At 41.4% G+C, this 11,405-nt stretch overlaps 1 pseudogene; it reads right to left on the bottom strand.

The window, feature by feature from the left end:
- Positions 1-44: 44 nt before the first annotated feature.
- On the bottom strand, positions 45-10,354 carry LOC120553271 (annotated as a pseudogene).
- Between the last annotated feature and the right edge of the window lie 1,051 nt (positions 10,355-11,405).

Raw genomic sequence — 11,405 nt, 5'->3', positions numbered from 1 at the left:
CAAATATACAATAACTTACATTTATATTACTGTTGAATGTTGAGGCTTGCAGATAATTAAACTAAAATGTATTGCTCAGAAGGAAGAGGCACTATTTGAACAAAACGAACAACCTCAGCTATCAGAAGAAAGGCACGTGGTCAACACAGTGAGGAACCAATGAACAGTAGTGTTAATGTACTAACATGGCCCAGTCACACAACACTCTGTGTTCCAGCAGTGATACGTTGGCGATCTGTGCTTGTGTAGTCATTCACATCTTGGCTTTGAGAGTTGGGCTGGAGTACAGATTCTGCTCCAGAAAAGCCAAGATCTTCTTCCAGGAGTCTTCCTGAGCATCTGAATGGGGTTTGGTCTGTCCTCCCCACAGCAATATCACTGAGAACACAATGTTGTGTTTGAGAGAAGAGGAGGATTTGAATGCATATGTAAGGCAGAATCAAGTACATCAGGGTATTCTAAATAGTATTCCTTTCAGATATAATGTTACTGTATGTCTTGGGCAAACACTGTTAAACATGTGTGCCACCTGCAAGCAATGACTGCAGTTTTTCTTCATAATAGATGCTCTGCCTGTTTTTACATTTAGCACTTGTACGGTACCACTTGATAGCCAAACTAAAGTGCATTAAAAACAAGCTCTCCAGTAGATATCTAATAATCAGCTTGCAATTGTAAAACCCCAAATGTTGGCTTTTGTAATTTTCAAAACAACACAATCTGCCCATATATAGTTATTGATTTTTATTAAAAATCTCAAATTTTATTAGCGGTCAAGCTCCTCCGCTTCCACTCTCTGTGTGTTGTTGTTCTCAAACTGTGTTCGCTTTGGGAAACAACAACAACAAGCTTCGAGCTAGTAAGCTATTCGCTGAAAATGGCAAGTTTTAAAGATATTTGGATCGTGCACACAAGGCAGGCCTGCTTGGTTCTTTCGGTGAGTGATTGTAAAGATTTACAAAGAATATGTTTACTATCTAACTGGAACGATATGGGACCAATTAGTGGGATTGCTGTGGACGAAGTACACATGGCGATACACTGGTAAGAGCAAATGACGTTTAACATAGCTCACGTTACTGTCTTGTGTGAACAGCTAACAATTTAATATTTTATGTGGTGTTTTCTTTTGTCTTTTGACCCTGCAGAACTCACCTTTCTCTTTTGTGTCCTTTACAAACTTAGTAGCTCTGAAGTGAGGTGTGTATGGCGGCTCAATCAGATGTCCAGCATCAGGGTAGTGAAGTCTGGTCAGCAGGTGCAGGTTCCCTGCTGCACGCATCATCTGGGCCATCTGAGGGTCAAAGGTCAAACTGAATTCACTTCTGTGGTGTTACAGTAGGTGTGAAACCCCCAAGCCCGATTTTTAGTACAATACAAACATAACTGAGTTAGTAGATTTGAGCCTCTATTTTTCAGTTCTTTGATGGTGGCTTAACTCACATCGTCAGCAGACTCCACTGTGGGCCAGCTCTGATCATCATGGCCGTTCACCAACATAATTGGACAGTGTATTCTCCCCACCTTGAAAGAAATGACCAGAAAGAACGACTTTAATGTGGGCTTGTAGAATAAACCAATATGAGTCAAGGGCCCTATTTTAATTGCACAAACGCAAAGAACAAAAAGGCTGGGAGAAGTGGAATATCATAGGCGTCGATTTCGGTGGGGACGGTAGGTATGCGTACCTACCAGATTTCGTCATGAGTCATTTTGTACCCACTACTTTTTTTGAAAACCTCAAGCTCAATTTAGTTAAAAAAAAAAATTCCATAACACATATAATTCTTGAGCGACAGATGCCAAAAAATCCACAACAATTTCTATCCCCACAGGGCAGGCACAGACAGCCGCTCTGCTGCTGCGCTGGCTGCACTTAAGCCTGTCAAAAGAACTAAACCGAAATCCAACAATTATAAATTATCACATTAACATTTTCTTCTTCATTGGCGCCTATGGCGAGGAAAAAGCTTGTACCTAAACAATGATCAATGATTACCAAATTGCTCTCTCATATTGCTCCTCATAACCACTGAAAACTGTCAAAAAATCTAACCAGAAATGTGGTGATGATTGATCGTTGTTTAGGTACATTGGACCACGTTAAGCTTTTTCACGTTATGACTTATAAAGCCTATGAGAACCATTGGGAGTCAACCCACAGCCGCTCCACTGCCCTGCTGAAAATGTGAAGCAGAAACACGTCAGATGTCAGATAACGTCCATAATAATTGGACTTTGGGTTCGATTTTTTTTGACAGTTTTCAGTGGTTATGATGAGGAGCAATATGAGAGAGAAATTTGGTAATCATTGATCATTGTTTACATACATTAAACCACGTTTTTATTCATTAGTAAGCTACAGGACAGCGTATTTCAAACATGACCTGCGCGAAAGAGAAAAAAAAAAATGTATGCGTCATTGTACCCAGCAATTCTGGAAATGTACTTCCAAATTTGCATCTCTGACCCCAGCACATTTCACACCAAACTGACGCCCGTGTGGGTTATACAGATCGAAGGGAGTGGTGATTAATAACAGTCCTGCTGTGGACACAGATGGTGGACACTGTCAAGGAGTTTATGTACCACACTAGACAATAATGGCGTTTTCCATTACATGGTACGTGCTCGACTCGCCTCTACTCTAGTCTACTCACCTTTTTTGGTTTTTCCATTATGAAAAAAAGTCCCTGGTACTAGCCAAAAGGTACTTTTTTAGTACTGTTTTAGTTAAGGTTAACCCTAACTGTAAAAATCATCCTACTTCTGCAGGACAGACAGCTAAAACATCGGACACAGAACAATAATATCAACCTGTGCAATATCACCGTCTGTCACGTCTTGCTGCATTGGAATAAAAACAAGAAATAGATAAGATAGCTGCGGAAATAGGGTGCCATGTCAGATATTATCGTCCAATGTCAATAAGTCAACTATGAAACTGTTCTGTGCTGTGTGATCAACGAAAGGTTGATATCTGTTTAGGCAAATCAATACAGTGTAATCCTTGTGTGTTATGAGTGCAACGTGTACTTACATCTATTTTGTGTGTGGGATCATCAGGAATCGGTAGACCCATATCTCGCCATATCTCATAGTTCTCATCCAGGCGTATCTTGGGAGATTTCCTGCCATCATAAGTAGATAGATAGATAGATAGATAGATAGATAGATAGATAGATACTTTATTGATCCCCAAGGGGAAAATTCTTCCCATTAGTCCAACTGTAGTCTATATCCTTGACGTTCCACATCCGGGATTACTCCGATGTCACAGGAAATTTTGCTGGTATTTTCGGCCGGATGTCCGGTACCTTCCACTTTCTTTGTGTTTGAATTTTAAACTCTGGTGCCTTTATGAGGACTATGGTTAACTGCTCCTCAGAGCTCTGCAGGGTAAATTGAGACAGCTAGCTAGACTATCTGTCCAATCTGAGTATTCTCTCGCACAACTATTTTACAGCGGCTCCGTGCGGAGCATAGCGCCGCCCATGACGATTGTGATTGGTTTAAAGAAATGCCAATAACCAAGAGGACGTTTTTCTCCTATCCTGGAATGCTGTGTGGACTAGCCAGACCCTCCTCCTCTCCGCAGAGTGTGGCTGGTCTGGCAAAGTGAGACTAGGCCAACTGTGACACTTTGTGTACTGTATTTATGTTACTGACAGAATAGAAGAATACTTACATGTTCAATGCTTCTTTGATGGTCACCCCCCGAAAAAGGTGGCTGCCGCTGATACAAACACAACAGGAAGGCTGGAACAAAACACAACGATACACCCTGAGACACTTGACATTTATATGTGTGCTATCAGGGCCCAGATTTCTGCAGATTTTCAATATTTAAACCTGCCTGATGTGCCACATGGTTTAACAGCCACATATTCAAGGATAAATAAAAAGGAACAAGATATCTTGCATGTGTCACTCACCTTGATAACGCTGCTCTCCGCTGCCAACAGAATGGTCAAAACGGCGCCGACGGAAAGACCAAAAATTCCAACTCTGTCCGGCATCACTTGAGGATGGTATTTCACGATATTAAACGCTGTCTGTGCAGAAGTAGATGAGAGGAAATTAAGAAAATATTTATCTTTTTAAGGCAGTTCTACCAGTTACTTCCCTCAGCAAGAGGGTGTGTGTGTGTGTGTGTGTGTGTGTGTGTGTGTGTGTGTGTGTGTGTGTGTGTGTGTGTGTGTGTGTGTGTGTGTGTGTGTGTGTGTGTGTGTGTGTGTGTGTGTAAATCAGTGGAAGCAGGACAGGATGAAAGGAACAATAGAGGAGTACAGGCAGGTCATTGAGAATGGTGGGGTCCCTAACATGAGAGTGCTGGCTAAGGCATGTAACCATAGACAGTATATATATAATGGACCAACAGATCCCGTTGCTCTGGACGGAGACCAGTGAAGGATATTAGAAGCACTTTTCCGGTGAGCGCTGAGCGTTGCTGCGCAGCCTCCAACTGAGAGAGAAAACGTAAATGTGACGTGAGCAACCTGTCTGAAAGTTGGAAGTCTTCTGGTAGCTGTGCCAAGAGAAATCTCAATCATTCCCAATCTTGCAGAGACGGAGAGCGTAGGTATATGTAAGGAGATAACATGGACACAGGCTAATTATTGCTAACTAAAATGCTAGTTAACATTAGTAATTAAAATTAAACAGCGAATGTAAGTCGTAATGCCTGCGAGCTTCTCCTGTACTATACAGTAATTCCTCTACTATACGACAGTAAGTTGAGTGGTTATGACACAATCGTTAACCTATTTTTACAAAAACGTCTGCATAACGTGAGGTACAAGGTAATGGAGCCTTTTATACATTGTCATGTTTCTTTGGAAATTTACAATGGACAAATAGAGTCTTTAAACGTTTCAGATGTAAAGTTATTCGCTGTCAAAGTGGAGCCAAAATGAATGCCAGTCAATGAAATGCTAACGGGAGGTGATGGCTTGGTAGCATCAAAATGGCGCCATAGGAGCTACGCGTACCGGGGAGCGTTTTTTTTTCCCCACTATGGCCACGCCAAGACCCGCCCTTCAATCGCTACTATTGGCTAGGCATCCATGCTTACGCAAGGTAACGTAACCTGATTTGTTCATGTCCTATCCGCTGACCAATCGGCTATCCTAACCTTAACCACTCAAGGTCAAATGCCTAACCCCAACCAATCGACCACACCATCGTGTGATTCGTAATTTTGCTTCCGGGGAGAGGCCAAGGGGGTAAGCTTCGCTTCAGAACTCGAACCTCCGATGGCATCACCTCCTGTTAGCATTCCACTGACCGCCATTTTTTTAAATAACTTTACATCTGAAGCATTTAAAGACTCTATTTGTCCATTGTTTAGCTTGTGCCTATGTTATCTCCTTACATATACCTACACTCTCCGTCTCTGCAAGATTGGGAATGATTGAGATTTCTCTTGGCACAGCTACCAGAAGACTTACAACTTTCAGACAGGTTGCTCACGTCACATTTACGTTTTCTCCGTCAGTTGGAGGCTGCGCAGTAAAGCAAGGGATCACCGCAAAAGTGCTTCTAATAGCCTTCACTGGTCTTCGTCCAGAGCAACAGGATCCATTGGTCCATTATATATATGTCAATGCTTAACCCCTTGGATCTTCCGCGTTGACGCCCATGACGTCACAATGGACATGCGCACCAACAACAGTTTGTTAGTGTTGTTGCAGAGATATAGTTGTCGTAGCCACGTGCTCATTCATGAGCTTCTCTCTTGTGTCTCTTACAAGTGGCGAACTCTTAAACTTGCCGTTTCATTTTATAAAATATTCACTAACGTTAAACATTGGGTTTTCGTTGTTCCTGATCGTTTACATGCTTAGCTAAATAAACGATGGATGTATTTAGCTAGACAACCAAGGAGATGTAATTATTATGTTGTGTTACTAGCTAGCTACTAGCTAGTACTAGCTACTAAGGTTAGCCTGCAGTTTCGTGAACAGAGCTTCTCTTAATAACATCCATGGCTTCATCTCTCATCCAGGTTACAGGCTTTACAGCATACATACCATGGATGTATTAATAGAACACATGGTGAATTACAACCATTGGCGTTAGCATTATCCATTATTACAGCTACAGGACCTCGGGAGAACAGTCATATGAGCATGCGCAGTGCAGTCTGCTCGAGTCCATTATGCGCGTTCATCATGCTAAGTTTAATAACACTGGATTCAGCTACTAGTAAATGTTAAAAATTTTAAAAACGTGACGTTTTAAACAAGGACCCTTTAAGTGTTCGGGCTGGTAAGTTGATGTACCCTAAAAAAAAATTTGCCGCTGAAATATAGAAGTTTTTTTTTCGCCTTGCAAAGTCTGTGTGAAAAGTCTTTCTGAGCCATGGGGAGCTTTAAGACATGGCGCTCTTCCTGGGGGCTTGGTGAGTACTAGTAAGTGACCAATCTCTGTGCCACCGTGGTCGACGAGCAGCAGCAGGGGTTTGAATATGGTAATTTGTAATTTACATATCTTATTTCAAATACATGCACCTCACAGAAGTATATCAGATTAGAATGGCTTCATTATTCATACATGTGAGGTTAGCATTTGACACTTATATGAATAGAATATTAATAACCAATACAAACTTGAAAATAGTTGAACTCTAAGTCTGCTGACTTCAGCTCGCCGGGGGCCAAATACTCCAGCGCCAAAGAAGCATAACCATGAGACCCCATCAAGGCTGAACGATACTCCACCAGCCCTCCACCGCCCCCCCACATATCCAACATGCCGGGGAAGGGACCTGGACCTGAGGCAGGGACAAACAGATCATAACTTTAAAAGATACCATTCATTAATCATGCCAAAATACTTTTGGGCTGGGATACATGATAACCTATGTTGGATTGCAGGGACCCAGGTTCTATTCAGCCCAAGATGATTTGTTCTGGGAAATGGATCAATCCTAAGAGGGATGGATAAGCACATAAGAAGCTGGGTCCAGACTAGTTTAATGATTACCAGACAGATTATTTTAAGAGGTTGGCCAGATTGGACATCTTTACTAGAAAATGGGGAAAGTACGTGAGCTTTCTGGAGGGCTCCTAAGAAGCTTTGTGCTGGGGAGAGACGTGCATGATGGGCTTCTGGTGTTGTCATTTATGTGTTCATTTGGATTAGATTATATTTTGTTATTATTTTGTTCTATGGTTTTGAATATCGTGGTTACCGTGTCATCTTTTCTTGTTTTGTGTCTGGGTGGGTGATGATGACAAAAACTGTATGTTTTTGTGTGTCATGTTTAAATAGAAATTGTTAATCATAAAAAAAAGAAATCATGCCAAAAAATTTACAAAATGTCTCAAAAGGAAGAAAAGATGAGGAAGTAGTTTTTCAGGTAATGCACGTGTACCTGGAGGTAGAAACAGAGTCCCTCGCACTCCCTTCTCTCTGATTTGGATCCTCTGGACCCCTGGAGCCATGTACCATCTCTCTGTGAGCGACGAGGCCAGAGGAGCCTGCTCCCTGAAGCCCTCCACTACATGTCCCCTGTAGACGGAGATGTTGACCAGCAGGGGGCTGCAGACGTTCCTCCTCCTCAACCTGACAGAGAGACAAGAGATTCAGGTGTGTTATGCTAGCAGCGGCTAATGTAGCCTTGAGCCTGCAGAAGAGAAGAGGAGCGGGCTACAGAGGTCTGGTAAGTTCACTTCTTTCCAACTCCACATCCCTATTTTTGGGAGCTTTTGAACTGTTGGTCAGAAAAATATATATATTTGAAGACGTTAGGAAACTGTAAATGTTTTTCCATATTTCCCTTTTTCACATTTCTGAGGGTTGTTAACAACTGAATATAACAAAAATGTTATCCAGGGTTTTCTGTTTGTGGTTAAGTACAAATAATTAATAAGAGATCCACTGTGAGGACAGAGAATCATGCGCAGGGGTTATCTGATAACATTCATCATTCCAGAGGTAAATAAGACAATTGTGTTTCAGGTGATATTGCCCAGCTCTAGTCTGCAGCTTCACAGCCCTTTATGTATTACCTGAGGCCTTCGCAGCTGCCTGGGACGGGACGCATACTCCACAACAAACCCATGGCTTCCTTTCCTGTGTACGTTCCCCCGAAACTCAAATCATCTGTAACTACAAAAGCATTAAAATGTCAACAAAACAAAATACACACAATTTTCAACAAGAATAAATTAGCTGTAAAGTGATGCTCAGACATACCCTGGAAATCCAGAGTTCTCGCGAGAGCACAATTTGAATTTGCTCAGCGAGTCACTCTAGCATTCAGTAATGATGCTCATTAACTATGCCCTTGTAGCCGTGCTGCACCAATCACATCGGAGTATCTGATATAGGCGGGCCAGAGGCGAGCTAAACAGATGACAACAGTTTAATCTACCAGTTAGCTCCACTTGTAGCTAAGCGTATAGAGCTCAACAGTCCCGCCCCTCCTCCGAGAGACCTTTGGTTCCCGAAGTAAATTTCCCATTCATTTCTCTCATTGACGTCTGGATAAATCTGTATATAAAGAGTTTTAGACCATGCCTTAGGCTAACCAGCTACGACGTGACTCATAAGAATACAACATATCATTTTGAGTGAAAAAACGATCAGAAAATCAAAAACAAAATCAAAGGTACAAGACTGTGTACATATTTTCATTTCCGAGCGAAGGAACTACTCATCCCATAATCCACCGCGCACCACCGAATAATATAGTCAGAGACACACCCGTGAAAGAGCCTCTTGCACAACTTCCAGTCCGACGACCACCTCACGCACTTTTTCCTCCTTATATAGTGAATGTGCAGTTAATAGCAGTTCTTTCAGTAGTAATCGTGTAATGATTGATGTGACTCATACAGTATGAAGGCTAAAGTGAATGGATAATGTTAACTAATGTTACCAACCTCCCTGCAAAACTCACCACAACTTTGTAGGTCTTGTCCCTCATGCTGGCCCTTACGAAACCCACAAGCTGACCCTCGAACACACTACATTCAATAACGTGACCCAATTTAAAGTGGTTTTCACCTTTATGGACACTCTTGTTCTCGTCCTTGAAAAAAGCCATCATGGCAGCCAAGGAGATCATGATTTCACTGATAAGTCTACCGTGTAGAAACGCAACAAAGATTTTTTTTCCCATCTTTTTATTAAAGATCGTACAGTAGACAATAACATTACAGTAGGCTACACAGTACAGCAGCAAAGACTAACGGACTTTCGCGGGTTTAGGGGCGGGCTTTAACCAAACCAAAGTTACATAAGTTCCACCAATCAGAGGCATCACTGTGGGATTGTTCAGGATTGTGGGTAATGAAGTACTTATCCAAGACATTGTGAATAAAAGACATTTATCTCAAAACAAGGACGGTGCCCCATGAACTTTTGGCGTCTATATGAGCATATACAATCCGTTACGATTTTATGGCTTATACTCCAATTGTCAATGGAGAAATTGTATTTTTACTTCCAGAAACCGGCTCTGGGTGGGACTGTTGAGCTCTATGGGGCTCTGGATACATCACCCTGTGTATTGTTGTGATTGGTCGTAGTGTTATCTAATTGCGTGCAGTGAGATTTTCAAATGCATGCTTGCCAATAGGAACGCGCTCTCTCTCTCTCTCTCTCTCTCTCTCTCTCTCTCTCTCTCTCTCTGAAATGACCTGTGATTGGCCGATCTCCCGTCAGATTAACTAAAATGAGGAGGAGGTGCAGCAGTCTGGTTTTCTAGACCAAATGAATTACAATCTGTTGAAAGATTATTATGGAATTGTTGTCCAATGACATCATAAAAGGGCCACCTACCACAACTTTTAAGTGCACTTTTTGGCGAAACATGGATGTTTCACACACATCTTCAACCCGGCAGTACAGAAGACATATACAGTATAATGCAGCGTTTCAAGGTGGGCACCCAAGATTAGTATCACATAGAATAGAACAGAAGAGAATAGAATGAATGTTCTTTATTGTCATTGTACATGTACAACGAAATTGCATGTAGTCTTATCAGTGTCACCAATTCAGTATCCGACCAAATGTCTCCCCTTCTGTTTCTGAGTTATGGCATTGAATATTATGGGATATAAAATGCCATCACTTCATCACCTTTGTGTTAAATGTTAGCTCAAAATGTGTTTAAGGAGATAAAAAGGAAGAGAACCCACCAGACACGGTTCCTCTGTGATTACTGGTGTAGTGGCCGTAGGCCTCCCAGTAGTGCTTGTCCTCACACTGGTGGAGGGAGTGAAGTGTCACTGGACATCCCGGAGGCAGATTCTTCACCACCACCTTGAAATTCTCATCGACCAGAGCCCGACTGGGGAACACAGAGAGCATCGGAGCCACAGTGTCGGACATGGTTGATAATTGTCTGTGGAGAAATCAAAACGCGGTTTAGTTATTTATGTTGCTAATTGTTCACCCTTATTATAGGTCATTTTGTTTTGTATATAAACATAACTATATATATATATATATATATATATATATATATATATATATATACATGTGTGTGTATATATACTGTATATATAAAATGAAGTAGGCTATATTATATTCAAAGCCATAACATGGAAAAGGATCATCCTCAGTTCTCAGAGGCTGCATCAGTGATGCATTTTTAAAGTGAAGGATTTGCTGATTGTGAATCAGTGTTGGGAACCACTAAACTAAACTAAATTACTAAATAAAAACTAAATGCCTAAACTGTAAGTAGTAGTAAATAGTTAGCTCCATCTCAACCAGCTACGACAGTAAAATGCTTCTTAACCCTTGTGTTGTCCTTCGGGTCCCAGTGACCCGGGTCCCAAGGACAACACAAGGATTATGTACTTCCCTTTACTTTGTTGAGAATTGCTCTCTAAACCCTGTTTCTTGTAAGTAAAGTTTATTTCTAGAACACATTTAAACACAGTTTAAGCTGACCAAAATGCTGTACAAACAAGAACTAAGATGCTGTATTAACCCTTGTTTAGAGAGCAATTCTCAACAAAGTAAACGGAAGTACATAATCCTTGTGTTGTTCTTCGGGTCACTGGGACCCGAAGGACCACACAAGGGTTAAGAATATTTAGCTGATAATACTTTTTGAGTGCTGGACTTTTACTGGTGTAAGGGCAATTATCCAACTTTTCCACTGTCCTCTTTAGTTGTCAATATTAAACCTGTAGCCTAACGTAGGAGTGATCTTGCGTAGACACAAAGTTCCAGTCGTCGTTTGCGGTTAAGTTTGTTGTTGTTTTTGGAGTAGGCTGTAGTTTAAAGGTACAATATGTAATATGTCTGCATTAAAATGTCTAAAAACGACCATACCTATGTTATATAGTTGTGTTCTTACACTATCCAAAATGTTTCCACCAAATTTCAAACCCAGAGAAATCTGTTATTTAATTTTTTTGACACGGGACGTTTCCTTT

Source organism: Perca fluviatilis, chromosome 23 (genome assembly GCF_010015445.1).
Source record: "Perca fluviatilis chromosome 23, GENO_Pfluv_1.0, whole genome shotgun sequence".
Classification (NCBI taxonomy): domain Eukaryota; kingdom Metazoa; phylum Chordata; class Actinopteri; order Perciformes; family Percidae; genus Perca; species Perca fluviatilis.
The sequence above is the reverse complement of the archived record's forward strand: the minus strand, read 5'-3'. Positions and strand labels throughout refer to the sequence as shown.